We start from the raw sequence: 5,189 nt of genomic DNA, 5'->3' as shown, positions 1-5,189 counted from the left end.
AATTATTGTTTTTGAATCTTGAATAAATAAAGATCCTCTTTGAATAGGAATTCATGCAAACTGATTCTGATTCCTTACTATGGAAAGCCTTCTGCCAGCTTTTCACTTGGCTAACTCCTACTAATTTTTAATGCATTTCCTTAGGGAGGCCCAATCTGACTTTTACAGTCTTTCACTATACCCTTTACTTTGCTTCATAGCACTTATCAAAATTTATATTTGTTTCTAGACTGCTTCAAAGAGTCATACACACACATACAGGTGTGTGTATGTATCTATAAGAGGTATGCTGTGAATACTTATTATGTAAATTCTTAGGGGGAAAACATATTGAGGTGCTGATGAAGGAATTTAGGATTTTTTCTTCTTATGCAATTGCCCTGAATAAACCAGATTATCCAGTCACCCAGTCTGAGGTAGATGTGATTTCACTTTCTGGGAATTAATCTTACAAAAATACCATTAATAAATAATGGTATTGAAAACATTGCCTAATTTAAGAATATAGTGAATCAGAGTATTTCCCATGCTGTAAAAAAAGATCAACAATGTATTGATATTTTCGTAGAATAGAAATGAAAATAATTTAACTAGCCAGGCTTACAGTTTTATACCTTATTAACTTTCCAGTGTCTTATCTCATTTTATGTCAAGCCAAGCAAACATGATACATTTTTGAAATAATTAAGAACTGATATAGCAAGATGCCATTATGAACCAGTTAAGACATAAATTAACGAAAGATCTCAAGCCTATACCAAGGACTTTTTAAAAATGATTTTCAGGATAGCTTTAAGGATGAAGCATTGGAAAAGTTATTGCTTTCCTGTTTAACCCTCTGATGACAGGCTCTCTGAGACAGTGAATGGATAGAAGATGGCTGTGGGTGATGTAGAAACTGCAAAGGACTTAGAGGCAGAAGGTCTTGGGAGAGTCCTGGCTGTACCACTTTGCTAGCTGTATGGTTTAAGGCATATTTCTCTTTCTCTTTCTGAGCTTGTTTCCTCACCTATAATTGGGCATGATAAAATGCCTATGGGTTGCTGGTGAGTATTAACAAGATAATGTATGTTAAACAAATTTTGTAAACTGTAAAGTGTAGACAAATGGTAGTCACATTATTTTGAAAATGTTTTCAGTTTCACCTCAAAGGTCTCCATCTAGTCGGAAGAAACTGTGCTAAGGATGAAGTCATTTATAGACACTGAGACTTCATAAATGTAATCAGAGTAACCTTTAGCCTTGAGCAAAGAACTGCTCCTATAAAGGATAAAATGCTGTGTTACAAGTAAAGGGAGAGTGTCACTGACTTGTGCATCCATGAAAACTCAAGTCTGTGGACCCTTCTCCAAACTTGGACTCTACACGTGCATACCAATGCACATACATCTATGTGCCACTGTCTTCCCCCTGATGCTATAACCCTGGCTATTTATGGCTATGGCAATGACACCAAATGGCTTGTAATAATATATGGTTGTTTAGATGGTTATAGTTATTGGTCAGTTAAGATTTCGAGAAAGTCAATACCTCTCAAAAAGAAAGACAGTTCAGAAGTAGGATTGGGATCTGTTATACATCCAGGGAAATCCAAAGTTCTTATTAGGTTGGGTTCTTTCTGACATTCTCCTTGGTAGCTTTCAAGGAGACCACCTTTGCTAGTCTCAAGTACCTTGCAATGGATGTACTGTAGATCAGGGAGATATCCCAAGGGGACAAATGCATTCCAACCTTCCAGGGCATGAGCTATGGTCCCTTTGTGGTTTGGCCATACTGCCAGTTTTATACCCTGACAAAGGGCATTCACTGATGTCATTTCATATATGATGTAATGGAATAGTCTTGTGATATTAGGGAATGCAAGAATGTCCAGAGAGGAGAGGCACAGCAACCAGAATTATCACAAAGGTAAAGAATTTTTCTTCCTTCCTCCTAAGGGCCATATTAGCACCAGATATTGATTAACAGAGACCTCTGCATGAATTGGTTGCAATGATTTATTTTTTTAATAGTGAAAACTTTTATATTTAGAATTAGCCAGCTGGACTCAGTTTAGATGATCCCAGTTTTGCTGGCAACATCCAAAGCATCGTAGTCAGGAGCCAGTCGAACATATGCCTTCTTCTCTCCATCAGGCCTGATCAGGGTGTTGACCTTAGTCATATCAATGTCATAGAGCTTCTTCACAGCCTGTTTAATTTGGTGTTTGTTGGCCTTGACATCCACAGTGAACACCAGTGTGTTGTTGTCTTCTATTTTCTTCGTGGCTGACTCGGTGGTGAAGGCGAATTTGACAATGGCATAGTGGTTAAGCTTGTTCCCCCTAGGGGTGCTCTTCTGAGGATATCTGGGCTGGCTCCTGAGCCACAGTGTTTTTGGACCATCGGAAGGTGGGTGACATCTGGATTCTTTGTGTGTGTGTGAGCCTGTGGACGCCTTTCAAAACTGCTTTTTTGGCCTTCAAAGCCTTGGGAGGGGCGGGGGCTTCCTCCGCCTTCAGTGCCATCTTCATAAAAAGCTGCAATGATTTTTTACTCCATCATAATGAAGAATGATCCCTTACAGGATCCGCCCTTCTGCAAAGTTACTTAATGCTTATATTTTCCAAGAAGTAAGATAATGTGACTCAACTTATTTATATATCCTAGACATAAATTCAAAGTTGATTAATGTCAATGGAATTGGGCCTTCATCAGAATTCTGGGGGTAGGCTTTTAATATATGATAAAATATATTCTTGTAGAATTTCTTTTATGATGTTTAATCTCTTTAGTGCTCAAGTGATAATCTTCAATTTTTCTGACTCTCAAAGCCTTGCAATCATATTTATTTACTCAAAACTTATAGCCAAAAATTTTTAAATTTTAGCATTTTCTTTTTCCATTCTTATCTATTTATAATCACCCTGAATATTTCTGAGGTTTTTTTTTTCAGTGCATATGTTCAGTGATAACTCATGCATATTTCACATAATAGGATTAATTATCAGCCTTCCATTAATTATAATTAGTCTCCTCAGGTAATTGTGTAAGTTAACTTTGGCAATTCACACATACAGAAGAGTATTTAGTAGAAAAATAGGGCATTGTGCTGCAAAATACAGTAAAGAGCATAAACGTTAAGAACACAGAATAAAATAATTCAGAGCTTTAATATATTAAGCTTTTCTTATGTGTGTTGCTATATATCTAATTGCAAATTGTGCTACTAAATATATTGCATCGTCTATATATAGTAATGATCCCTTAATGCAAACCTTATGACAGTAGACATTTCTACTAAAAATTACCTCTAAACCATCTATTTCTCTCCTCTCTTAATAGATATTAGTATTCTAAATTCTCGTTAAATAGCTTATGCTTTAGAAGATAAATGCCCTCAAAATTGGTAATTTATATGCAAAACAAATGAAAAAGCTTTTCCTCAAAGCATCTATCCCTGAATATACAAATTAAGCCTTGCTTCATTTATGAAGCTTATTTTTAACTTTTATTTATACCTAATGGTTAGTTTATATGTTACTCCATTAAGAAGTCAGTGTTTTGAAGATGCCATATGACACTGAAATGGCCATCTTTTGAAATTATGGGATGCTTCGTTGCAGAGTCAGACTCTAATCTGCAACCAATTTGTGTCAGCTTTCTACATAGAAAAGATCTCAAATCCTCTCTTAAACCAGGAATCAGCTGAAGGTTTGTCTTGGTTTCATGAGCCCAATGCAATTAGGCAGCACGTGAATGTGGGCCACATGCGTTTATTGCTCTTCCTAGCATGTGTTACTTTGATGTGTTAGGTCGGAAGGCTCACTCTTTTCTGGGCAGCCTTCCTCCTGGGTCTTTATACGGCTTAGCAGTTGAGTCCAGACTTTGAAACACAGCCTAATTTAGAGGCGGATGCTGCAGCTGCTGCTGTCATTTCAGATGATTTTTTTTTTTTTGCTTTGATGTCAGCTTAGAATCTTGGGTGTTGTATCAGTAAAGCAGTGTCTGCGATTCACAAAACAGAAAGCACACCATTTAAGCTTTTGTTTTAGCCATTAAATTGAATTTCAACACTTCTAAAGGATCAAAAAATGTTGTGCAAAAATACATGGAATTACGTATTTTATTAGTTGAAAGAAAGGTATGAACAAAGAATGTGTAGTGCTCTTGGTATTAATTTAATCAAATTTGCTCAATATCTGATAAACATTGATGGATAAAATATGTGAAATGTAAAGCAGGCTTTTGTTTCTTTATCTAATTCCATCTACATCTAATCAATGTGGCACAAAGGTTTACCTTCCAGAGATTTGTCTGACTCATCATTAAAGCATTTTGTATGAATTATTATTTTGCTGTTGTTGAACTGTATGCTTTACCTTAGCAGGAAACCTACCAAATCCTTTGGGGACAAGACCAATAATGGACCCATTATCTTTATTTTCGTTAATCAAAAACCCTAAGTCTGAGAAACTGTAAATCTAGTGGCTTTCTCACTTGGAAATAACTTCAACATCTCCATCTGTGACTTGATATGAAGTATAGGTTTAAAGCCTAAAAGAGGTGGAGATTTGGGAGTTAGATGCTGGTGAACCTATAGGACCATAGGTGTAGGTTTCCTCAGCTGACGCAAGACCAGAAAGGCATGGAGGATTCCTTTCTATGCTTTCCCTGTTGACAAAAGACATTTATCATCAAGTATCTCAGAACACCTGCCTATGTGTATGCAGGTTTGTTGTTTTTAACAGGATGAAAAGGGGAAAATTGCTACTGTCTGTGAGCAAGAAGAGAAAATACAGACATATCTTTGTATGATTTAATTTCACCTAAACTTAAAGAGAAAAGCTAACAGGGACTTTACTGTGGTTTTCGGCCATAAGGAAAGTTTAAATTCTAGGTACCTGAACAAATTTTGTGAAGATCCCTCCTTTTTTCCCTTCTGTCTAGAATCTGTTATTATAGCATATGCTAGGGAAAGTTCTCTCAGAATATGGCCATGATTAATTTTTAAGAGAGCAAAAACCATTTTATTGTTGCTAATAATGAACCAAATTTTTAAATTTGGTGAATGTTTATCCTAGCCTTATTTTAATGTAAAACACTGGAAATAATCTAAATGTCCTAAATGAGAACTGGTTAAGCAAATGCTTCACAGCCATTCAGTGGAATACTATGATGTCATTTAAAATGTTTATCAAGGGTCTTTAA

General features: G+C 36.0%; 1 pseudogene; it reads right to left on the bottom strand.

The window, feature by feature from the left end:
* Nucleotides 1–2,033: 2,033 nt before the first annotated feature.
* On the bottom strand, nucleotides 2,034–2,506 carry LOC130855629 (60S ribosomal protein L23a-like; annotated as a pseudogene).
* Nucleotides 2,507–5,189: the final 2,683 nt, after the last annotated feature.

Source organism: Hippopotamus amphibius, chromosome 6, assembly GCF_030028045.1.
Source record: "Hippopotamus amphibius kiboko isolate mHipAmp2 chromosome 6, mHipAmp2.hap2, whole genome shotgun sequence".
NCBI classification, from domain to species: Eukaryota; Metazoa; Chordata; class Mammalia; order Artiodactyla; family Hippopotamidae; genus Hippopotamus; species Hippopotamus amphibius.
The sequence above is the reverse complement of the archived record's forward strand: the minus strand, read 5'-3'. Positions and strand labels throughout refer to the sequence as shown.